A 26769-nucleotide genomic window follows, 5' to 3' on the forward strand; every position below is an offset into this window, starting at 1 on the left:
ATGTCCAGTGGGTGTGTTCTGGCTGACCATTTACCTCCCCCTCAAGTGACTGATCAAATGACTGTGACATTATCACAGGTCCTGTGTGCACAGAAGGATATATAAATCCTGGTGGTTTGAAACAGACAGAGAGAGAGAGGCCTGGTGAAGGCAGAGGCTGGATCCTTGTGTTTGAGATACCAGTAGCCTTGGAAGGCAAGAGGCCCGGTCCCTGTGTGGGACTCCACTAGCCGGGAAGGCAGAGGCTGGATCCCTGTGGTTGAGATACCAGTAGCCTTTAAGGCACGTAGCCTGTAGACTACGTCTGGGAGCCTTAAAGCCACAGCAGTGGCAGAACCGAGCTGATAGAAGCAGCTGAGACCAGGCAAAGGTAAAAAAAACACTGCTTGATGTGGACATTGATATTGTTACCTTGCTGAAGGCTGTATCTAGAGCCAAGTGGGCATATCTATCACTGGAAAGACTCTTGGATATTATATGTGTACCATTCCTGCGAGCCACTGAGATCGACTATGTTATAGGCAGTTTATGATATGTAATAAACTGCTGGACTGTGAATTACCAGAATAACATTGCATGTGTGCTTTAATTGACCCAGTGAAGCGAGTACCCCCAGCGTGATGAATAGCGCTACCTTACATGTTGGTGGAGAATGCGGGCAACGGCAGCCTGGTTGCTAGTGGGTAACGGCACAGAACAACTATTGTGGATGCAAGCATCTTGCTGTGGCTCGGCGGGGTCACGAAGATGAAAGCATCTGGCTGTAACTTGGCGGGTTACGAAAATTGTCATCGCACTCAAACCTGGTTGCTGTGGCTCGGCTTGGTCACAAAGATTAAAGCATCTTGCTGTAACTCGGCGAGGTTACGAAAATTGTCGTCGCACTCAAACCTGGTTTGCTGTGGCTTGGTGGGGCCATGAAAATTTTCCGGGGAGAATGGTGTGAAGTGTCTACTGTGAACAGTGTACCACGATGGCTATGAATGGAGCAGTGTCCCCAGACGGAATGGAGAAGTGGTTAGATGACTGGCTGCAAACACTCTTCAGCAAAATAGAGTTTTCTGAAGAGGTGCAGGAGCAGATGAAAATGGCTGTGAAGGGAGCAGCAGATGAGACTGAAACTGCTGAGTGGTTAAGGTACCTGTTAAAATTACAGCAACAGGACATGGTGCAGGAACGGCAGGAGCTGTTGGCACCGTATAGAATGGCGGCAGCGGACCATTCTGTGAATTCTCCTGGGGCGCCGGTATTGCCCCAGAATGCCCGGAGAGGTGGTAAGAGATGTTGTGAACTGGGTCCTAAGACTATCGCGTGTTTTTTTTTAAAAAATCCCCCTACAGGTGTGGGTGTTCAAAAGGGGGCAGAGTCTCAAAAGGGGGCGGAGTTTCAAAAGAGCGTGGAGTATAGAAAACCAAAATTGGTTACTGGTTGTGGGTTGGTACCACCTAAAAATGACAATTTGACCGTTGATAATGGGGTAGCTCCAGTAGAAGGGGTTGACGTCAAAGTGGGAGGTGATTTGTTGGTCCACAACACCATGGGGAGTGACACAGACCCCATAGCTGACGATGACACTCCGACAGTAGAAAGAGAATTCAGTCAGGAGGATCTAGACGAGGTGCGAAAGTCCCCCTCTCGTCGTCGACGGCGCAAAGGCCACAAAAAAGTTGCACCTGTAGCCTTTGCTGAAAGGGCAAATAAAGAAAATGCAATGTTGTGTGCCTTTACTCTGAGTGTTTATCCTCCTTTAGAAGATCAGGAGGAAGAGTTGGATGCAGTTCTGTAGATTGGTTACAAGCAGGATAATCTACTGAGACAGAGGGATCGGGAACCGGCAGCCCAGAAAGAGGAGGTGGCCAATCCTGACCAAGAGCTGGAGCCTGTCAGGCAGCAGTATCAGAGTGACATGCAGCAACTAAAGAAAAACCTGGAGAACGTGTCCTCAGACCAGTGGAGCCTGGAGTCTGAATGGCAGAAAATAAAGCAGGTTGTGAGGAACTTACAGTGAGAACTGGAGGAAAGCAGCAAGCAAATCAACAATTGGAAGGAAAAGTTCCAGAAAAATAAAGAGGAGGTTTTTCAGTTGGAGCTTGACAAAGCGGAGGTTGAAGATGAGCTGTGCGAGATGAAAGATCATTTCTCCCTGATACAGTTAGAGCTGATGAAGGTGAAGCAAAAGCTGGATGAGGGTCTACACCAGAGGGATAGGGAGCTGTCTGCCTTAAAAGAGGCGCTGCAGGATGAAGTTTCTGGACGTGACCAAAACCTAGAACGACTGCGCGAACAGTTCAACGGGGAGCTGTGTGACTCCAAGAAGGAATATGGTGAACTCACGAGGGAGCTGCAGCAATTCCAGGACCAAGTAAAGCCTCTAATGCAGGAGAAGAAGTGGCTGGTGGACTCTCTGTACCAGCGAGACCAGGAGCTATCCGCCCTGAAAGAGGCAATAAAAGATGAAGTGTCTGGTCACGACCGTGAGGCAGAAAAGAGGCATGAAAAGTTCAATAGGGAACTGCAACAAATCAAGAGAGACTATGAGGATCTCCTCAAGGTTAAGGAAAAACTGGAAGATGATAAAACTGATGCAGAGCACATGCGCCAAGTGATTGAGACTACTCTACAGGACACCCGTGATGAGAATGATGATCTCCGCAGAAAGATCCCAGGTCTGGAAGCTCAGGTGAAGGAGCTGTAGACGTTCTGTGGTGATCTCCAGAGGGCAGAGATGTGTCTTAAGGGTAGAATCTGCCGGATGGAGGAGTCTGTCGGAGAAGGGAGGTATGAAGCAAATGCCTCTTCGAATAATGCGAGCTTGGATTATTCGGTGGATGTAAGAGCCGAGATCAAGGAGCGCAAAGAGATGTTACATGCCCATTTGAAGGAAGAGAAACTTGAGAGACTGGCTGTCGAGAGCCGAGTGGGCGCATTGGAGACAGAGAGGTCTGAGAGAATTCTGCTGATAAAGGAGCAGTTGAAGCAGGAAGAGCTTCAGAGAGGGGTTGCTGAGAGGCGAGTAGCTGAGTTAGAGGAAGAAGTTGTCGAGCTCAAAGGTCGCCTGGCAAAGTATCAGTCAGTGAATGAGGCCTCCTTGGAGAAGGAAAAGGGCAAACAAGTTGCGCCTAATCCTTTATACCATGAGAAGGTGGACCTGAGGAGAGCTGAAAGAGTGTTAAAAGAAGATAAGTATGAAATGGAAGTGGTCAAGATGAGAATTCTTGAATTCATAGCTGTGAGTCAGCTCAGGGGAAGCAAACAGGGTGAAGAAGCTGAAAGTCAGCTGTCCCTGAAACCTGAGCCAGATGATCATTTGGAGACCACTGGTGAGACAGAAACATCTCAGTACTAGTGTCTCATAGATGTACCCGAAGATTTGAGAGAACAATGCACCAAAGAGTCAGTGCATGAAGAGTTCAAGAAGGCCGTGGGAGCCTGTATGGTGTACTCGGCCTCAGAAGCTAAACAGCTGGTGGTACTGTCCACAACCGAAGTCACAGTGAAGAGGGTGGCTATCCTAAGTGACATGCACTGGCGATGTATTCACACGAAGCGGTTTGTCCTGTTGAAGACGGAACAAGTCATTAGACAACTGGAGCTTATAAGAAAAGCTCAAAGTCTGCAGGAAGAAGTCATCCGGGTGCCTCATGCTCTGGTAAGTAGAGATGAGCGTTGTTCGACTCGAACTGTTCGCCAATCTCAAATTCGAGCTGTTTTGGGCGGTGTTCGAGCCGTTCGGCGAACACGAACGATTTGAGAAAAATTCGGCTGTTCGAGGTTATGTTCGATAACTGTTCGTGCACCAAAATCATAACTGGATTTTTTCTTAGTAATGATAAAAATTAATTTTAATACGCTGTTTGAGTGTACAGCGGGGTGGGGGGAGGGGCAGGGGATGGATCTCTGCAGGAATAATGAAGATCTCCATTTTTTTTTCTCTTTCCCGCATTTACAGTGGGGAGGTGCAATCTGTCAGCCTATCAGCAGCGCACACACGGAGCGAAGTGCTTTTTTTCACACAAGCAAGGGCATGTGTCATTGGCAGTGTATGTCACATGTCATTGCCGTATAAGACCAAGCCATTTTCCCCGTCGCCACCATTTTCTCACTGTTGCAGCTGCATGTTAGACGGCACCGCTGTTGCTGTGTGCGCTATACCTTGTTAATTTCAAGCCAATTTTCGCACAAATCTACAGATAGCTTGGGAGTAGGGAATAGTTGTGATTGCAGTCCTTTTAAGGACTAGGTTACAGCATTTCCTACGACTTTTATCAGGCAGGTCTGTGCTCTTAAATAGATAGATTGTGGGAGTAAAGACTAATTGTAATTGCAGTCCTTTTCAGGACTAGGTTACATCAGTTCCTATCAGTTTTTGCCAGGCAGGTCTGTGCCAGTGCTGTGCAAGTTTTTTTCACAGCATTTGGCTGAATCTAGCAAAGCTAATCCTTTTTGGCCTATTGCAGAGTGTGTTAGTCAGTGGAGTAGCCTATCTGTGTTGCAAGATATACCACCTGTGTATAAAATACCAATTTTTTTACTGCACCTAGTGAAGTAAAATCTTTTGGGCATAGCATCATTCTATTAGTCCATCTATACTGACCTCCATTAGGTTGCAAATTGAATATAATTTTTTTCTGCATCTAGCTCTGAAAAAAATTTGGGCTTCTAGCAGTGTGTGGGACTTGTTCTATTAGTCCATCTATACTGACCTCCATCAGGTTGCAAACTGAATATAATTTTTTTCTGCATCTAGCTCTGAAAAAATATTTGGCCTTCTAGCAGTGTGTAGGACTTGTTCTATTAGTCCATCTATACTGACCTCCATCAGGTTGCAAATTGAATATAATTTTTTTCTGCATCTAACCCAGCCAATAGTTTTGGCCTAATACCACAGTTTGGCCACTCAGCTCTGCTCGGTTCCCATCCATTGTTTTTTTGTGCAAACAACTCCAGAGTTGTGAATTAGTTAACCACCAAAATGAGTGGAAAAAGGCCTGCTGCTGGTGGAAAGGGGAATAGGCGTGTTGGGAAGGGGAAAAAAGGTTGTGTCCGTGGGGTAGGTGTTAAAGCAACAGTAACATCTGCAGAAGAAAGACCATCTTCCAGCCAAACTAAAATGTCTACTTCTTTTAGCGGACAATGTGATAAGATCCCTTTCTTACGGCCATGCCAATCGCTACAAATTCCAGATGAGGTACAAAAACAGCAGGTGCTTCAACGGATATCAAGTGCTCCTTTAAGTGGGCTCTCCTCCACATCAACTTCAACATCACAAATACTCCAGTCCTCAAAGGTGTCACCCCAATCGCACTTGCTTCCTCACAGCTCCCAAATCTCCAGCTGGCCGTCTGAGTATGAGGTAGAACAGATGGTTGAGTCTGCAGAGCTGTTTACTCATACTATAGCCTGGGAATCAGAGGTCGACTCCAGCGCTTCTGTGAATCCAGACGAGGAAATGATCTGCACTGAAGCCCAGAATCTTTATGAGTCGGATCCAGGACCAGATGCAGAAGGTTCTGACCATAATGTAGACCCTCATTCCCAAACTGTAACTCCTGTTGGTGGAGACAATGAGGAAGACGATGATGAGACTCAAATACCTGATTGGAGCGACAACTTTAGTTTTTTGTCAGGGCAGGAACAGGTTGGCTCTGAGGACGACGGGTGTGATAACGCACAGGGTGATGATGATGAGGTTGGAGATCCCACTTACTGTCAACCCACAGTCAGCCAAGAGATGAGGTCAGCAGAGGAGGTGGAGGAAGATGCTAGTGACGACGAGGTCAGGTTGCGCCTTCCTGGACAGAGACGTAGTACTGGAAGCACGTCAACAACTGCATCCTCAAACACAACTCTGCCTCTCACCACAAGTCGTGGTGGCTCTTCAGGTCGCATGGGTGCTAAGCCTTGCATAGCCTGGGCATTTTTTCAGATCGATAAAGATGACCCAACTCGTGTTATCTGTAACATTTGTCAGCAAAAGCTAAGTAGAGGCCAAAAAATACATAGTTTGAGTACTTCATGCATGAACCGGCACATGGACATGAAGCATAAGTTGCAGTGGGAAGCTCAGTGTGCTACAATGCGGCCTAGCCGGCCGGGCCAACCACCGTCTGCCATATCTTGTGCATCCGCGGCCTCTTCATCCTCTGTGACTGGGGGGACAGCAGTCACACCTGTTTTGGGGCGCAGACCTGCCACCTCTTTACCCGCAACAGCCAGCATGATTGGCAGGTCATCATTTTCTTTGGAGGTGGTAACACCAGCTGGTGTTGAGCGCTGTCCGACATCGATAGCACCACCTTTAATCAAGGCAACCTAACATGTCCGCCTGCATCTTCCTCACAGACCGGCAGTTTGCTGGGGACACCCTTATCAACCCCGTCTAAGCACAATAGCCAGCCCTCGGTCCCTCAGATGTGGACAAGTAAAAGACCATTTCCTCCTAGCCATGAGAAAGCTAAGAGGTTGAATTTCACCATCTGCAAGCTCTTGGCTACAGAAATGCTGCCTTTCCGCCTGGTGGACACAGAGGATTTTCGAGACCTTATGTCCGTCGCAGTGCCCCTGTACCAGATGCCCAGTCGGCACTACTTCTCAAAGAAAGGTGTGCCTGCGCTCCACCAGCATGTTGCACACAACATCACCGCTTCTTTGAGAAACTCTGTGTGTGACAGGGTGCATTTCACCACAGACACTTGGACGAGTAGGCATGGACAGGGGCGTTACATGTCGCTGACTGGGCACTGGGTAACTATGGTGACAGCAGGACAAGGGGCTGCTGTCCAAGTCTTGCCGTCCCCACGAGTTGTGCGTCAATCCTCTTTATGTCAAAGTTCCTCCACTGCTTCTGCCTCCTCAACCTCCTCTCGGTCTTCCACCTGCACCCAAAGCCTGTCTGGTCATGCCACAAGCTTTCTAACTGCGCAGAAGGGATCCTGCACACCTCCTTACTATGCTGGCAGTAGGGCTCAACGTCATCAGGCGGTTTTTACTTTGAAATGTCTGGGAAATGTGAGTCACACAGCTGAGGAGTTGTGGTCAGCTCTGGAGAACCAATTTCATGAATGGTTGTCTCCACTGGACCTGAAACCAGGGAAGGCCGTGTGCGACAATGCTGCAAACCTGGGTGCGGCCCTTCGCTGGGGCAATGTCACACACGTGCCTTGTATGGCTCACGTGTTAAACCTGGTTGTCCAGCAATTTTTAGCCCACTATCCCAGACTAGATGGCCTTCTGCAGAGGGCACGGTCGCTGTGTGCTCACTTCTGCCGTTCGCATCCCGCAGCTCAGCGACTTACATCTCTACAGAAGTCGTTGGGCCTGCCACTTCACCGGCTAAAATGCGATGTGCCTACCCGGTGGAATTCAACTCTGCACATGTTGCAGCGACTCTGGCAGCACCGACAAGCCCTGGTGCAATACGTTCTGACGTATAGCCTGGGCCAACGAGATCCAGAGGTGGGGCAAATCACGCTGGAGGAGTGGTCTCAGATCAGGGACCTATGCACCCTTCTGCTCAGTTTTGAAATGGCGACGAAGATGCTTAGTGCTGACGATGCCATTATCAGCTTGACTATTCCGGAGATTTACATGCTGGAGCAAATGTTAAACAGAATTCGGAGTCAGGTGGTGGCACAAGAGGAGGTGGAGGAAGTAGAGGAGGAGGAGTTGTATGCGGAAGGGCTAACATCTGCAAGGTCCAGACGGTCGGCAGCACCAAGGCGGCAGGCATGTGAGGGTGGGGGAGATGGTTTTACCAGGGCGCATGGTAGCAGCCAAACTAGTGAGGAAGGTGCAGGAGCCCAGGAAGAAGTGGAGGACGAACTGATGGAAGACTCATAAGGTGAGGAAGACCTTGATCACAATTCTGTTGTGCGAGGTTGGGGGGAGAGGACAGAGGAAGGAAGCATGATTGTTACCTCGCCACCAACACAACAGGGACTTGGTGCTCCTGGATGCGCAACACACATGAGTGCCTTCTTGCTGCACTACCTGCAACATGACCCTCCAATTGTGAGAATTAGAAATAATCCTGACTACTGGGTTGCCACACTGTTAGATCCCCGGTACAAAAGTAAATTTGCAGAAATTATTCCTGCCATAGAAAGGGATGCACGCATGCAGGAGTATCAGCAGAGACTGTTGCAGAATCTTACATGTGCTTTTCCACAAAACACCAGTGGTGCACGTAGTGAATCTCACAGTTCCAACTTGCCAACCGTGGGACCGTCAAGTGTTCAGCACTCAAACCGTAACAGAACCACAGTATCTGCTGGTAACATCAATTTTGCGGAATCATTTCACCACTTTTTTAGCCCATCCTTTGCAAGGCCACAGGAGACAAGAAGTCTGACACATAGTCAACGCCTAGAGACGATGGTACAGGAGTATCTCCAAGTAAACATTGAAGCCATGACTGTGTCACTGGACCCTTGCTCTTTTTGGGCTTCCAATCTGGATAAATGGCCGGAGCTAGCCACTTACGCCTTGGAGATCTTGTCATGCCCCGCAGCCAGTGTTCTGTCTGAACGTGTGTTCAGCGCTGCTGGTGGTGTGCTGACAGATAAGCGCACGCGGCTCTCCACTGATAATGTAGACAGACTCACGTTCATAAAGATGAACAAATCATGGATCCGAAACGACTTTTCTACCCCTGTGTCATCCTGGGGAGAGTAAAAGCTTGATGATTGGTTAAAATCACCCTACCAACCGTTTTAAGCTTTCAAATTACTAATCATGTTTATCTGTATCTTGGCTGGAAAATAATTTGGGCTTTGTAGCAGTGTGCAGCACTGATTCTATTAGGCCATCTATAATAAGCTCCACCAGATTTAAAATTACTAATCATGCTTATCTGTATCTTGACTGGAAAATAATTTGGGCTGTGTAGCAGTGTGCAGCACTGATCCTATTAGGCCATCTATACTAAGCTCCACCAGATTTAAAATTAATAATAATTTTTAGCTGCATCTAGCCCGGAAAATAATTTTGGGGCTCCGAGATGCGCAAGACACATAAGTGCCTTCTTGCTGCACTACCTGCAACATGACCCTCATATTGTCAGAATTCGAAGTAATCATGACTACTGGGTTGCCACACTCTTAGATCCCCCAAATTTTCGATCAACCTTTTCATTTTAATAAAGACCAAAAAAATGGTCATTTTTGAAATTATAAGCATTAGCAGGTTATTAGAAACTGAAATCAAGAAGTTTTCAACTCAAAACTTTATTCTAGGTGATGTTACATTTTCACATAGGACCCCTTGTTCGAAAGGAGCTTCTGAACTCTCTCGTCCATTGAATTTGTCAGGTTTTGGATGGTTTCTGCTTCAATTGTTTTGCATGAGGACAGAATACCCTCCCAGAGCTGTTGCTTAGATGTGAACTGCCTCCCGCCATCATAAACACTCCTTTTGATGATGCTCCAGAGGTTCTGAATGGGGTAGAGGTCAGGGGAGCATGGGGGTCACACCATAAGTTTGTCCCCTTTTATGCCCATATCAGCCAGAGATGCAGATGTTTTATGTGCAGCATGAGATGGTGCATTATCATGCAAAAAATGATCTTGCTGTGAAATACACGGTTCTTCTTCTTGAACCATGGCAGGAAGTGCTGTTTGAGAAAATCCACATACATTATGGAGTTCATCTTTAGCGCCTTCAGGGATCCTAAAGGGGCCGACAATCTCTCTCCCCATGATTCCAGCCCAAAACATTACTCCACCTCCTCCTTGTTGGCGCTGTAGCCGTGTTTGCGTGGGGTGTCCATCAACCAGCCATCCTCCACTCCATCCATCTGGACCATCGAGCGCTGCACGGCACTCATCCGTGAACAAAACAGTTTTGAAATCAGTCTGCATGTAATGTTTGGCCCACTGGAGCTGTTTCTGCTTGTGTTAAGTGGATAGAGGAGGTCGACAGGATGGCGTATGCACAGCTGAAAACCTCTGAAGGACCCTGCATCTTGTTGTTTGGGGGACGTTGGAGGCACCAGCAGCTTCAAAAACTTGTCTGCTGCTATGACAAGGCTTTTTTGCCGCTGCTCTTTTAACCTGACGTAATTGCCTGTAGGAAAGAGTCCTCAATTTGCCCTTGTCAGCACGCACACGTGTGTACTGTGAATCAGCTACATACTTCTTGATTGCCAAGACACTTCATCCTGATCATCGCACAATGTTGATTGTAGTCATGCCTTGACCTAAACACTCCACAATTTTTTGCTTCTCAGCAGCCGACACATCCTTTTTCTTTCCCATTTTGGCAGAAAATGTAGGCTGCTTAATAATGTGAGACAGCCTTCTTAAGTAGTCTTGCCTTTCATTGGACACACCTGCCAAACTAATTAGCACAGGTGTCTGCAATTGCTTACAGTGATATAAAGAGCCCTGACACACATCACCATCAATGAGTTTAACTGACAAACAAACAAATTCTTCCCTTATCACTCCTAAACACTTTTTGCATAATAATTTGGAACACAGTGTACATGTGCTTTTCCACAAAACACCAGTGGTTCACGTAGTGAATCTTACAGTTCTAACTTGCCAACCGTGGTCTGTATGGAGTTGTTCAATAAAGGGCCCAAAATTAAGATAACATAGATGGGAGAGGTCTCTATGAATAGGAATTCCTAAGTATTTGATACCCTGTGAGGGCCAGGCAAAGGGAAAGTTAGACTGGATGGAATCCTATATGGATTTGGGGAGGGAGACATCGAGGGCCTCAGACTTCACTGCATTGATTTTAAAATTTTACCATGTAACAAATTGATCTATTTCAGCCATAACAGCATGGATGGATATATGTGATTGAGTGATATATACTAGGACATCATCAGCAAATAGAGAGCACTTGTACTCGGTGCCTCCCACCTCAATCCACCTAATTGGTGCCATTTTCAGGCACGTAACATTTTTTGATCGCTTTCGATTACAGTTTTTGGAAGGCAGAATAAACAAAAAACAACAATTCAGGAATTGTTTTTTTTTTTAAAAATTTTATTCTACTCCGCGTGTGGTAAAATTGATAAGGTAGCTTTATTCTTCTGGTCAGTACGTTTACAACGGTACCACATTTATATCGTTTTTCTATGTTTTGGCGCCTTTACACAATAAAAGCTATTTTATAGAAAAAATTATTTTTTTGCATCGCTTTATTCTGAGAGCTATAACTTTTTGATTTTTCGGATGATGGAGCTGTATGGTGGCTTGTTTTTTGCGGGACCAGATGACATTTTCAGCTGTACCATTTTTATTTATATTCCTCTTTTTGATCGCGTGTTATTCCATTTTTTGCTTGGCGGTATGATGATAAAGCATTGTTTTTTTGCTTCGTTTTTTTTTTTTTTTTAAACCGTGTTCACTGAAGGGGTTAATTAGTGGGACAGTTTTATAGGTCAGGTCTTTACGGATGCGGCAATACCAAATATGTGTACTTTTATTGTTTGTTTGTTTTTTTCATAATAATATTTATTGATGGGTACATTATATTTTTATTTTTGGTGGATTATTTTTATATATATATTTTTTTTTTAATATATATTTTTTTTTTAATTATTTATTTTTTTCACTTTCTGAGAGTTTTTTTTACTTTTTTACTTTGTCCCACTGTGGGACTTTCACTTTTTTTATTCTGATCGCCTGCATAGGATAGGGATGGAGCACCATCCCTGTGCTATGCAGGCAGTCAGCGCTGCACAGTGAGAAGACTGTTTGGTCATGCACCCCACGGCCCAGGGGGCGCGTCACATACGCAATAACAGTATAGGAGACCCACTCTTTAGTAATGGGAACAATAAAGCATAGCCGGATGATGGCTCTCTAAGAGTGACTGCTGGCCCTTTAACCCCTTTAAAGCCCATGACATACTAATACGCGTCTGTGCCCTGGGACTTAAGAGCCTGACCCGTATTAGAACGTCATCGCGATCGCGCGCTCACACAGGCTGTGCGGGCGCGATCGCCACCGGGTGTCAGCTGATTGTCACAGCTGACACCCGGTACTATGTGCTCCCGGCACATTAACTCCCGCAATGCTGTGATCGAAGTCGATCACAGCATTGCGATGGCTAAGGGGATGCTGGCACCTGAGACCTGGGCCTTTGTCTAGAAATATCTAACAGCAGCAGAAGGCAGAACTGGAATGGAGCCTATTGTGCTATATGCACTGCAGTCTGCTATATACACTGCCTGCCTATATACACTGCATGCCTTATATCTCTGCAGATGGATTAGTCCTCAGAAGGACTGTTTGTTGAGATGGATATGTGTAATGTACGTGTTTTCTCCCTACACTACCTAATACACAACCAAATCTCTCCCTAGCTCAGCAGCACCTCTCCCTACTCTGCCTGAATCCGGAGTGACTGTGACGAGCACAGCGACGCCAGGTCTGATATAGACCTGATGACGCTGTGCGGCCAGCCAATCATTGTAATACAGCAACCACCATGGCTGCGGCATTACAATGAGTGGCAGGCAATCCCTGCATGTTGATTGGCGCTCTAAAGAGCACCAAACATGCAGGGAGGGGACCCGAGCATCCGCCCGAGCATCTCGCAAGTACTCGGCGAGCATCTCGAGCATCTCGAGTACTGAGATGCTCGGGCGAGTACCGAGTACTTGCGAGTATGCTCGCTCATCACTAGTCATTATTGATATAAATGGAAGAAAGGTCCATAAGGACTGGGCTCCAGCACCAATGGGAAAATGCTAAAACATAACTTTTAACATGCGATTAAAAACATGATGAGAAAAAGCAAAAAGATGAAAAAAAACATTAAGGATCAATAACTTTACGCGTTTCGGGTTGGCAACCCTTATTTACAGCTAAGCTTATGGATCGTTAATACTTTTTATTTTCTTGCTTTTTCTTATCATGTTTTTAATTGCATAGTAAAAGTTATATTTTAACATTTCCCATTGGCACTGAAGCCCAGTCCTCATTGACCCTTCTTCCATTTCTGACCTGGATACCAGCCTGGTGTGTGCACTCCTTGTACCACACCTGACCAAACAAAGTGTACCAGGGCTCCTATGTAAATACAAGCGGTTTTCACTCTGAATTGTCCTCCCTCAAAGGTGAACTCACTTTTTTTTCCTTCCCATTATTGATATAAGCTGTAGTCTAATGGTCAACTTGTCAGAAATAAATCTACAGTCATATTTACCATTACCACACTGAGCACACGTTAATTACATTTCCAATAATACTTACATTTTGAAATTACAAGATATATCTTTATTGGATGCAAACATTGATTCTTCTCATTATGTCTAAATTAAGGATTAAGGAGAGTTTCAATTACTAAACCTGGAAGTACAACAAAGAACAGAAAAGTACATTAACACATAGAAATATTAGCATATAGATGAAAGGAAGGGAAAATGCATTCCTAATGCAATGATGTATTGACCATAATGGCCAGCACTGTTGGAAGCAACAAGAAAATAAGTACTGGAGAAATAAGAATACGTACAGATACCATTTTACTTTATTATTAGTGTTGAGCATTCCGATACTGAAATATCGGGTATCGGCCGATATTCGCGGTATCGGAATTCCGATACTTAATTCCGATACTATTGCAATATCGTATACCGGAATCGGAAGTTCCCATAATGCAATGAGACATTTTCATTTTATTCAGCCAATGAGGATCCTAAGAAGTGTGGGCACATCCTGTTAGGCATGTAGGCATCTTAACTAATGGCATGGCTGTGATTGGCTGCTGAAATGATGTCATGATGCACTATAAAAGCCACCGCCGCCATTTTGAGCTCACTCTGCTGTGAATTCAGTTAGGGATAGGACGCTGTTGTTCTGAGGGACAGTTTTAGCTACCTATTTGCTCTATACTGCTTTACCCAAGCTACTTTCTAAATCACTGTGCCTTGCAGTGCTAGTGCACAGTTCCCTGTGCTGTTCACCGCTATCTGCAAGGTCTGTGTGTGTGAGTGCAGCTCACCCTGTAGTGTGTGCTTCAGCCAAGTCTGGTTGTAGTGCACTCAGTGTGTGTCACTGCCTCATACATTGTCCTTTTTTGCCAATTCATAATTTTTCCTGATATCTCCTATTAGTGTGGTGGTTCCATCTGTATTCAGCTAAATTGGTTCCAAACACACTATATAGGAGTAGATAGAGAAATTTTTTTCCGTCTTGCAGCACTAGTGCACAGTGCTCTGCATCTGTACTGTTCACCGCTGTCTGCAAGGTCTGGTGTGTGAGTGCAGCTCACCCTGTAGTGTGTGCTTCAACCCCGTCTGGTTGTAGTGCACTCAGTGTGTGTCACTGCCTCATACATTGTCCTTTATTGCCAATTCATAATTTTTCCTGATATCTCCTATTAGTGTGGTGGTTCCATCTGTATTCAGCTAAATTGGTTCCAAACACACTATATAGGAGTAGATAGAGAAATTTTTTTCCGTCTTGCAGCACTAGTGCACAGTGCTCTGCATCTGTACTGTTCACCGCTGTCTGCAAGGTCTGGTGTGTGAGTGCAGCTCACCCTGTAGTGTGTGCTTCAACCCCGTCTGGTTGTAGTGCACTCAGTGTGTGTCACTGCCTCATACATTGTCCTTTATTGCCAATTCATAATTTTTCCTGATATCTCCTATTAGTGTGGTGGTTCCATCTGTATTCAGCTAAATTGGTTCCAAACACACTATATAGGAGTAGATAGAGAATTTTTTTTCCGTCTTGCAGCACTAGTGCACAGTGCTCTGCATCTGTACTGTTCACCGCTGTCTGCAAGGTCTGGTGTGTGAGTGCAGCTCACCCTGTAGTGTGTGCTTCAACCCCGTCTGGTTGTAGTGCACTCAGTGTGTGTCACTGCCTCATACATTGTCCTTTATTGCCAATTCATAATTTTTCCTGATATCTCCTATTAGTGTGGTGGTTCCATCCATATTCAGCTAAATTGATTCCAAACACACTATATAGGAGTAGATAGAGGAGCCTTTCTGCAGCATTGGGCCCTGCAGCCCCAGCCAGATTAGTATTAGCCTATTTTTTGCAGCCTCATCTATTGCATTGTAGGTTACCTTCCTACATTGTAATAGCTACAAAAAGTTTGTGATACTATCGTTATTACATCTTTAGGCACATCCAGTGTCTTTTTGTGACAAAAAAAACCTAAATAAAGTTCACCAAACACTCCACTTTACAGTTGTGTAGGCCACATTAGCTCATATTAAAGTCTAGTCCACACTTTATAAAATTAGTGTTTCTTATACCTGTTAGCAGCTGTTCAGGAATAAGCACACTAAGCCCTTAGTACTTTTCTGCCTATCTTTATCAGTCTACCAAGATGAAGAAGGCAGGGAGTAAGGCATGTGGTCGTGGTCGTGGGCGTGGGCGTGGAGTTTCTGCAGGGAGAGGACGTGAGGATTCTGTGCCTGCAGGGAGAGGACGTGGGGATTCTGTGCCTGCTGCGGGCACCAGTGACTCAGCATCCCCCAGTTTTACCAGGGAACAGTCCTTTATGCGCAGCTTTGTAGGAGCTAGCCGTACCCCACTGCTGCGCGAGGACCAAATTGAAGCCGTTGTCGGATGGATGGCAGCTAACGCATCGACTTCAATTAGTTCCAGATCCTCTCAGGTCCTGAGCACTGAAGAGCACCCATCTGTCTCTTCACCACCTGCCAAATTGCCCAGGCAGTCAGAGAGCCCTGGACAGGAGCCATCTCTACTTCTGTTCTCTGAATCTCTTGGCTTGGAAAGAGGGGGCCAGCCAAGCAGAATTCGAGAATTTGAAGAAGAGGTAGTATGCAGTGATGCGCAACCGTTTTGTCTCTCTGAATCTGAAGAGGCGGGTGGGCCAGTGCCTATGGTCAGCAGCACACCTCAGTACGCATCTGATGATGAGACTCAGGTGCCACTTTCTGGTGCGTACTGTGCTGTCGAGACTACCCAGGAGAAGCAGTTGTTTGAAGAGGGTGGTGTAGATGATGAGGTCCTTGACCCATCATGGCGTGAGGGACAGGAAGGTGGTGGGAGCAGCTCTGAGGAAGAGATTCCCCGAACGGCCCAAAAAGGAGGGAGAGGGAGGGGGCAGACTTGGTTGCCTGTAGCCTCCACTTCGGCACCCATTAGGAGCATGGCTCTTCCAAAATCCAAAGCGGGCGCTCCCAAGACTTGCAGTGCCTGGTCCTTTTTTGACACAGTTGCAGATGACATTTGCTTTGTCAAATGCAAGCTGTGTAATCAGAAGGTGAAAAGAGGGAAAAGTGTCAGCAACCTCAATACCACAAATATGTGGAAACATGTGCGGACCAAGCACGTGGTGGAGTTACACAAACACACTGAAGACCTAGGCCAACCTACAGCGCCACCTACCACCTCTTCAGCTCGTGTTGTAGCCTCTTCCTCCAGCTCACACACAGCTGGTTCGGCTTCCTCACAGGATCGCCATGGAAGAATCTCTGGCACTGTTGTACAGAGACACAGTGTAATTCCACCCACAGCACCACTTTCCCAGTCATCCTCACACTCCCAGGCCAGTCTACAGCCATCGTTAGCACAGGCATGGGAGAAAAGGCGCCCATACTCGGCAAACCACCCCCGAGCACAGGCTCTGAATGCTGGCATTGCTAAACTACTGGCCCTTGAAATGCTATCATTCAGGCTGGTGGAGACTGACACATTCCGTAACTTTATGGCATTGGCAGTCCCACAATACAACGTGCCCAGCCGCTTTTATTTCAGCAGGCAAGCCGTCCCTGCCCTGCAACATCATGTGGAGGGAAAAATTAAACATGCGCTACAAAACGCCGTCAGTAGCAAGGTCCACCTGACCACTGATGCGTGGACCAGTAAGCATGGACAGGGACGATACCTTTCCCTCACTGCCCATTGGGTAAATGTTGTGGAGCCGGGTACAGATCTTGAGAGTGGCGCTGTACGTGTTCTGCCAACTCCAAGGATTGCAGGAATCCAGTCTGTACACATTGACTCCTCCTCATACTCCAGTTCCTCTGAATCAGCGCTGCAGGAGCCGTCACGGTCTACCTCCACATCGACCCGTGAACGGTTACCTGTTATGATGACCGATATGAGCACAGCCGTGGCCAAACGTCAACAGGCCGTATTAAAATTAATTTCTTTGGGGAATCGAAGCCACACAGCGCAGGAGCTCTGGAATGCCATCAAGCAGCAGAGTGACGTGTGGTTTGTGCCAGCGAATCTCCAGCCAGGCATGGTAGTGTGTGACAATGGCCGAAATCTGGTGGCAGCTCTGGGCCTAGGCAACCTCACTCACATCCCATGTCTGGCACATGTGCTCAACTTGGTCGTGCAGAGTTTTTTGAGGGACTATCCGGATCTTGATGCACTGCTTCACAAGGTCCGCATAGAGTGCGCTCCCTTGCGGCGTTCCAGCAATGCAAGATCACGCATTGCAGCTCTGCAGCGCCGATTATGTCTTCCGGAACATCGCATCATATGTGACCTACCCACCAGGTGGAATTCAACGTTACATATGTTGGAGAGGTTGTGTGAGCAGCAGGCAGCAGTAATGGAGTACCAGCTGCAGCAGGCGCAAACAAGTCGCAGTGCGCGCCGTTCACACTTCACCACCACTGAGTGGGCCTCTATGAAGGACATTTGCAACGTTTTGCGTGCCTTCGATTATTCCACGCGGATGGCGAGTGCAGATGATGCACTAGTCAGCATGACTATCCCCCTTATCTGCCTGCTTGAAAAAACACTGCAAGCACTAAGGGACGAGGTTTTGGAAGAGGTGGAGGATGAGGAGTCACAAATGCCATCTGCTTCTCTACAGTCTGCGCAACGTGGTTCCTCACAAAGGCCTAGGCAGGGGACACTTTGTGAGGAGGATGAGGAGGAGTCAATGGATGAGGAAGACATCTGTCCAGAGGAGGGAGGTACACAATGCTCTAGTAGTCAGTATCTAGAGCGAGGGTGGGGTGATGCAGAGCAGGCAGAGATCACGCCTCAAGCAGGGGACAGCGTTTCTTGGCCAGTTGGCAGTCTGCAGCACATGGTTGATTTCATGCTGCAGTGCCTCAGAAACGACCGCCGCATCGCCCACATTCTCAACACGGCTGATTATTGGGTGTCCACCCTCCTAGATCCTCGCTACCGGGACAACTTACAAAGCCTCATAACACCATTGAACCGGGAGCGTAAAATGCGGGAGTACCAAGACGCACTGGTGCATTCCATCATGTTCTCCATTCCAACCGAGAGCAGTGCTGCTAGTGCTTTACAAAGCAGCTCAGTGCGTCGAGGCAGTGGAGGAAGCTCTGCACAAAGAGGGAGCAGAAGCAGCGCCTCAGCACAAGGCAAGACCAGTATGGCCGAAATGTGGCAAAGTTTTGTGTCCCCGCCGCCACAAATGTCTACACCATCACAGACAGCTCCAGTCAGCAGGAGGCAACGTTTCCGTCAGATGGTGACAGACTACATGTCTTGCCCTCTTAGTGTACTCCCAGACGGCTCTTCTCCCTTCAAGTTTTGGGTCTGTAAGCTGGATACATGGCCAGAGCTTAGTCAGTATGCACTGGAGGTGCTAGCTTGCCCTGCTGCTAGTGTATTATCGGAACGCGTCTTTAGTGCCGCAGGTGGTGTACTAACAGACCGTCGCATGCGACTATCCTCCGATAACGTTGACCGGCTTACTTTTCTCAAAATGAACAAGGCCTGGATCTCTCATGAATTTGCCAGTCCTCTTCCAGAATAAATAATTGGTTGGCAACAGTATCCAGGTCTCCTGTTCTGTTCATGTTTCTACCACCTGAACTGTAATCCCTGAGCTCCAACACCGCCAGTTGGCGCTCGGAAGTGCCGTCTGCACAGTCAACACTTGCTGCCGTGTTATTGGGGTTCAGTAACGTCAGCTGTTCTCCTGCTGTGCGGACGGCAATTTCTCCTGCTTTGTCCACATCCACTGTACTACACATTTTAAAGTTGCTCGAATTACACCTCTGGCTCCTCTGTTTTCATTCTTATCCCTGGGCTCCAGCACCGCCAGTTGGCGCTCGGAAGTGCCGTCTGCACAGTCAACACTTGCTACCATGTTATTGGGGTTCAGTAACGTCAGCTGTTCCCCTGCTGTGTTCACGGCAATTTCTCCTGCTCTGTCCATATTCACTGTGCTACTTATTTAAAACTTGCTCCAATTACACCTCTGGCTCCTCCGTTTTTAGTATTTACCCTGGGCTCCAATACCGCTGGTTGCTGCTCAGAAGTGCCGTCTGCACAGTCAACGCTTGCTCCAGTGTTATTGGGATTCAGTAACGTCAGCTGATCCCCAGCTGTGTGTCCGGCAAATTCTCCTGCTTTGTCCACATCCACTGTAGTACGGATTTAAAACCTCCTCCAAATACACCTCTGGCTCTTCTGTTTTTAGTATTTACCCTGGGCTCCAGCACCGCCAGCTGGTTCTCGGCAGTTCCATTGGCTCTTGTACCTTCTGCTACCCATCCGGGTTCCAGTACCGTCAGCTGGTTCTCGGCAGTGTCTTTGGCACGGGTACTCCCTCCTGCCCAGCCTGGTTCCAGCACGCCAGCTGTTTCCGGGTAGTGTCAACGTCACTTTGCCTCCAATGCGTTGTCCTGTCGTGTTGCGGTCGGGTTAGCCGACTCTATGGTGCCTGCAGTTTAGGTGACTCCTATGTGGGCTGCGGGATCTGGCAATGAAGGCTGGTTCCATAGTGCCAATAGGACAAGCACCCTCTGTAGGACTGTGGGTTTTGGTAACTGCGGCCGGCTCGCGGCCTTGAACTTTTTTTTTACATGGGTACCTTCTGCTACCCATCCGGGTTCCAGTACCGTCAGCTGGTTCTCGGCAGTGCCTTTGGATTAGGTGCCTCCTTCTCGGTATCCAAGTTCCACCAACGTCTGCTGGTCCTTGGTAGTGCTTTCTGGCACAGGTACCTCCTGCTTAGTAACCGAGTTCCAGTAACATCAGCTGGTCCTCGGTAGTTCCATTGGCTCTTGTACCTTCTGCTACCCATCCGGGTTCCAGTACCGTCAGCTGGTCCTCGGTAGTTCCATTTGCTCTTGTATCTTCTGCTACCCATCCGGGTTCCAGTACCGTCAGCTGGTTCTCGGCAGTGTCTTTGGCACGGGTACTCCCTCCTGCCCAGCCTGGTTCCAGCACGCCAGCTGTTTCCGGGTAGTGTCAACGTCACTTTGCCTCCAATGCGTTGTCCTGTCGTGTTGCGGTCGGGTTAGCCGACTCTATGGTGCCTGCAGTTTAGGTGACTCCTATGTGGGCTGCGGGATCTGGCAATGAAGGCTGGTTCCATAGTGCCAATAGGACAAGCACCCTCTGTAGGACTGTGGGTTTTGGTAACTGCGGCCGGCTCGCGGCCTTGAACTTTTTTTTTACATGGGTACCTTCTGCTACCCATCCGGGTTCCAGTACCGTCAGCTGGTTCTCGGCAGTGCCTTTGGATTAGGTGCCTCCTTCTCGGTATCCAAGTTCCACCAACGTCTGCTGGTCCTTGGTAGTGCTTTCTGGCACAGGTACCTCCTGCTTAGTAACCGAGTTCCAGTAACATCAGCTGGTCCTCGGTAGTTCCATTGGCTCTTGTACCTTCTGCTACCCATCCGGGTTCCAGTACCGTCAGCTGGTCCTCGGTAGTTCCATTTGCTCTTGTATCTTCTGCTACCCATCCGGGTTCCAGTACCGTCAGCTGGTCCTCGGTAGTTCCATTTGCTCTTGTATCTTCTGCTACCCATCCGGGTTCCAGTACCGTCAGCTGGTTCTCGGCAGTGCCTTTGGATTAGGTGCCTCCTTCTCGGTATCCAAGTTCCACCAACGTCTGCTGGTCCTTGGTAGTGCTTTCTGGCACAGGTACCTCCTGCTTAGTAACCGAGTTCCAGTAACATCAGCTGGTCCTCGGTAGTTCCATTGGCTCTTGTACCTTCTGCTACCCATCCGGGTTCCAGTACCGTCAGCTGGTCCTCGGTAGTTCCATTTGCTCTTGTATCTTCTGCTACCCATCCGGGTTCCAGTACCGTCAGCTGGTTCTCGGCAGTGCCTTTGGATTAGGTGCCTCCTTCTCGGTATCCAAGTTCCACCAACGTCTGCTGGTCCTTGGTAGTGCTTTCTGGCACAGGTACCTCCTGCTTAGTAACCGAGTTCCAGTAACATCAGCTGGTCCTCGGTAGTTCCATTGGCTCTTGTACCTTCTGCTACCCATCCGGGTTCCAGTACCGTCAGCTGGTCCTCGGTAGTTCCATTTGCTCTTGTATCTTCTGCTACCCATCCGGGTTCCAGTACCGTCAGCTGGTTCTCGGCAGTGTCTTTGGCACGGGTACTCCCTCCTGCCCAGCCTGGTTCCAGCACGCCAGCTGTTTCCGGGTAGTGTCAACGTCACTTTGCCTCCAATGCGTTGTCCTGTCGTGTTGCGGTCGGGTTAGCCGACTCTATGGTGCCTGCAGTTTAGGTGACTCCTATGTGGGCTGCGGGATCTGGCAATGAAGGCTGGTTCCATAGTGCCAATAGGACAAGCACCCTCTGTAGGACTGTGGGTTTTGGTAACTGCGGCCGGCTCGCGGCCTTGAACTTTTTTTTTACATGGGTACCTTCTGCTACCCATCCGGGTTCCAGTACCGTCAGCTGGTTCTCGGCAGTGCCTTTGGATTAGGTGCCTCCTTCTCGGTATCCAAGTTCCACCAACGTCTGCTGGTCCTTGGTAGTGCTTTCTGGCACAGGTACCTCCTGCTTAGTAACCGAGTTCCAGTAACATCAGCTGGTCCTCGGTAGTTCCATTGGCTCTTGTACCTTCTGCTACCCATCCGGGTTCCAGTACCGTCAGCTGGTCCTCGGTAGTTCCATTTGCTCTTGTATCTTCTGCTACCCATCCGGGTTCCAGTACCGTCAGCTGGTTCTCGGCAGTGTCTTTGGCACGGGTACTCCCTCCTGCCCAGCCTGGTTCCAGCACGCCAGCTGTTTCCGGGTAGTGTCAACGTCACTTTGCCTCCAATGCGTTGTCCTGTCGTGTTGCGGTCGGGTTAGCCGACTCTATGGTGCCTGCAGTTTAGGTGACTCCTATGTGGGCTGCGGGATCTGGCAATGAAGGCTGGTTCCATAGTGCCAATAGGACAAGCACCCTCTGTAGGACTGTGGGTTTTGGTAACTGCGGCCGGCTCGCGGCCTTGAACTTTTTTTTTACATGGGTACCTTCTGCTACCCATCCGGGTTCCAGTACCGTCAGCTGGTTCTCGGCAGTGCCTTTGGATTAGGTGCCTCCTTCTCGGTATCCAAGTTCCACCAACGTCTGCTGGTCCTTGGTAGTGCTTTCTGGCACAGGTACCTCCTGCTTAGTAACCGAGTTCCAGTAACATCAGCTGGTCCTCGGTAGTTCCATTGGCTCTTGTACCTTCTGCTACCCATCCGGGTTCCAGTAACATCAGCTGGTCCTCGGTAGTTCCATTGGCTCTTGTACCTTCTGCTACCCATCCGGGTTCCAGTACCGTCAGCTGGTTCTCGGCAGTGCCTTTGGATTAGGTGCCTCCTTCTCGGTATCCAAGTTCCACCAACGTCTGCTGGTCCTTGGTAGTGCTTTCTGGCACAGGTACCTCCTGCTTAGTAACCGAGTTCCAGTAACATCAGCTGGTCCTCGGTAGTTCCATTGGCTCTTGTACCTTCTGCTATCCATCCGGGTTCCAGTACCGTCAGCTGGTCCTCGGTAGTTCCTCAGCTTTCTTGTACCTTCTGCTACATTTCCAAGTTCAAGCTTTTTGAAATGGTTCTTGGTAATCACTCTGGATCTCCCTGACGAGGACCCTGAAGACGAGGACCCTGAAGACCAACCCTAAGAAGACGAGGACCCCGAAGACAATGACCCTGAAGACGAGGACCCTGAAGACCACCCCGAAGAAGACGAGGACCCTGAAGACCACCCCGAAGAAGACGAGGACCCTGAAGACCACCCCGAAGAAGACGAGGACCCCGAAGACGAGGACCCAGAAGACCAACCCGAAGAAGACGAGGACCCCGAAGACGAGGACCCCCGAAGACGACGACCCTGAAGACCACCCCGAAGAAGACCAAGAAGATGACCCTGAAGAAGTTGACCAAGAAGACAAAGAAGAGAAGACAAGCACCAAGATACAGAAAAACAAGAGACAGAAAACCAAGAAGCAGAAATACAAGAAGCTGCAGAACAAAAAGCGGAAGAACATTAAGCATAAGACTAAAAATCAGAGCAAAAGATAATATCTAAATTATAAGCAGAAGATGACTAAGCAGTGTATGGGGGTGAGTCCGTTCCTCCTCGTGGTGCCCCTGGAAAAGACCTGCTGCTGCAGGCCAAACTGAACGCGGACAAATCCTGTTGTAAATCTTTTGTGACGGGCAGAACGAAAGGTGTAATGTCCAACCTTTTATAGATAACAACTACAGGAATGCCTGTCACAAATAAGAATATGATGAAGAAGAAGAATATGAAGAAGATGAAGAAGTAGAATATGAAGAATGTAAAAAAAAGAATAATACGAAGAAGGTGAAGAAGAAGAAGGTGAAGAAGAAGTGGATGAAAAAGATGCTGAGGATGATGAAGGAGAAAGTGTGGGAGAAGTAAAAAAGAAGGTGAAGAGCATGGAAGTAGTGAAACATAAATATCTGACAAAATATAAAAATACTTAACATAGTTAATATTTCCGTAACTCAGAACATAATAAAAAAATATTAATTCCTGCTATTCCATTTGACTGGGCTAAACCTCTATGCCTTTATTGTCTCCCCCACCTCCCCCAATACATTCTACATTATTCTTAGTTGTTTTCCTTCATGTAGAAATAACCTACAAGGAAAGAAAGGGTTTATTTTAATTCCGATATTTATGTCCCATTGACTTGCATTGGTTTCCGGTATCGGAATCGGCGATATCCGATACTTTTTCGGTATCGGTCCGATCCAATCCGATCCGATATTTCCCGATATCGGAAGGTATCGCTCAACACTATTTATTATAGATTCATGGTTTAATTCGTTCTGAGTTCCTAATTATTTACACAAATTTGGAGTTGCCGTCTTTTTATAAGCCATCTGCTGTATGAATATTAGATGAAATAGTGCCTTCTACAGACAATACAAGAAGACATAGTAACAATATCATGCTATATAATGCTAAAACATGTACTCTAATGTAACAACTATGCTTACAATAAGTAGCAAAACTCATTTGAGTGATGAATTTATAAGAATATTAACCTTTGTTGGGTTCTAGAATAACAGAACATATTCTGCATTTTTTGTTTTATACAGTATGCTTACAGATGGGCCTCTGGTTTCATTAATGTTATGGGAAAGTTTATGCTTTGATATCCAGACACAAAATTGTTGACAATAATGTATTCAGTGACTGTAGTGGTTGCTTTGGAAATAGATGGCTTTCAGTGTTGGGCTGATGCACTTTATTGCCAGAAGATTCTCTATTGAACCTTGATTCTTAAAAAAAAATATTGGTTCTCTTCTAGAAAAAGGTCAAAAAGCTCCATCAGAAGACAACTGCATTCGAGGTTCAACATTTGTCACCTAATGTCAGGAATGGTAGCTCCGTACCTGAGCGGGCCCCTCATGCTTCTGTGCAGGCTCCGGCTCTTCGGCGGGTCACCCGATGCCCTTCACTGGACTTGAGGGGCGGAGTGTCAGGGGTGCCCACTCAGTATGGATATCGCATTCTAGGAGATACACTCCTAGCATTGCTGGGAGGCGGGATGCCGCTGCTCCCAGCAATTATGCTGTGTGGGGACTCTGGGACGCCGGGTCCCCTGGTGTTAGCTGCTGCAAGCAGGTGCGGGACGCCGTACCTACTGGGGCAATCAGATGGTGGGAGGTTCCCTTCAGTCTTCTCTCTCCTCCTCCGTTATCTCTGTGGTCTGGGTGTGGAGATTGGGCATTGCCCCAGCGTAGTTAAGTGACAGCTGAAATACATACATGTATTTTAATGGAGTGTATATGAGTCAAAGTTCGATAATATATAAACATATGTACATAAAATATACAGTGGTGTGAAAAAGTGTTTGCCCCCTTCCTGATTTCTTATTCATTTGCATGTTTGTCACATTTAAATGTTTCAGATCACAAAACAAACTTAAATATTAGACATAGACAACACAAGTAAGCACAAAATGCAGTTTTTAAATGAAGGTCTTTATTATTAAGGGAAAAATATATCCATACCTAGAGGGCCCTGTGTGAAAAAATGTTTGCCCCCCACCCCTCTCCTTAAAACATAAATTAACTGTGGTTTATCACATCTTCAGGCAGTCAAATTCAATTTCCATAGCCACACACAGGCCTGATTACTGCCACACCTGTCCTCAATCAAGAAATCACTTTGCCTGACAAAGTGAAGTAGACTGAAAGATCCTCAAAAGCTAGAAATCACGCTGCGATCAAAATAAATTCCGGAACAAATGAGAAAGAACGTAATTGAGATCTATCAGTCTTGAAAAGGTTATAAAGACATTTCTAAAGCTTAGAGAATTCAGCAAACCACAGTGAGCGTCATTATCCACAAATGGCAAAAACATGGAACAGAGGTGAGCCTTCCCAGGAGTGGTTGGCCGACAAAAATTACCCCAAGAGCGCAGCGACGTCTCATCCAAATGGTCACAAAAGACCCCACAACAATAGTGATGAGCGAGCACTAAAATGCTCGGGTACTCTTTGCTCGGGTCGAGCAAATTGGAATACTCAGGTGCTCGACCCGAGCAACGAGCCCAATGTAAGTCTAAGGGAAACTGGAGCATTTTTCAGGTGGCTCCCCCCCGGCTGTTTGCAGAGGGCCTAAAAATTGCCCAAATCAACGGGAACAGTGCTCAAATGACATGAGAACAGCATGGGGAAGTCCCCTGGAAGCATCTCTGACTCCCAGGTCACTGCTGTCAACAAAGTGGTCAGAGTATTATGCCACTTTTACGGATTCACAATAAAACATACAAAAACAAAACCAAAATGGATTTTCCTGGGAAATATTTTAAGGAACATCCTTTCCAGGGTATTGACTTGTATATAAGGCAAAATAAATAACCAAAACCAAAAATACTCCTCCACACCTTGGGCTATGTTCACACGTAGCGTTTTTGATGCGTTTTTGCACTTTTGCATTGCTTTCAACAAAGACTAATGCATTCACTGGGAAATGTAATTTTAACATTTTACAACCTTATCTGGCCATGTGGTGTGTGACACATCATCAGACACATGCATACATTGCTGAAAAGACATGGGAACAGCATGGGAAAGACTTCTGGAAGCATTTCTGACTCCCAGGTCACTGCCTAAAAGTGTGCCCATCATAAGTGATCCTTGGGGCATGTGAAGATGCCTCCCGCCATGCACCTGTTGTTGCAGACTTGCAACAATCACAGACAAAATTTGGGAAAAACCTCCCTAAGAATTTAAAGACACATAGAGCAGGGCCAAAGTAACGACAAATTCCATTTAGAAAGGAGGGAGTCTGCTATACGGTTATAGGGTATGCAGTGAGTCCAACGGCTGACCAATTTTAGGAAAAACACCACTAAGAATTTAAAGACACATAGAGCAGGGCCACAGTAACAAGTACGAAATGTTCCCAATAGAAAGGAGAGGGTCTGCTCTACAGTTATAGGGTATGCAGTGAGTCCAACGGCTGACCAATTTTAGGAAAAACCTCACTAAGAATTTAAAGACACACAGAGCAGGGCCACAGTAACAAGGTACGACATGTTCCCATTAGAAAGGAGAGGGTCTGCTATACAGTTATAGGGTATGCAGTGAGTCCAACGGCTGACCAATTTTAGGAAAAACC

General features: G+C 47.2%; 1 pseudogene; it reads left to right on the forward strand.

Moving 5' to 3' along the window:
* The first annotated feature begins 1204 nt into the window (after positions 1-1204).
* Positions 1205-13305, forward strand: LOC141258507 (cingulin-like; annotated as a pseudogene).
* Positions 13306-26769: the final 13464 nt, after the last annotated feature.

The sequence above is a fragment of the Phyllobates terribilis genome, unplaced genomic scaffold (assembly GCF_046119375.1).
Source record: "Phyllobates terribilis strain yellow unplaced genomic scaffold, ASM4611937v1 Scaffold_3__8_contigs__length_932513732, whole genome shotgun sequence".
Taxonomy (NCBI): Eukaryota; Metazoa; Chordata; class Amphibia; order Anura; family Dendrobatidae; genus Phyllobates; species Phyllobates terribilis.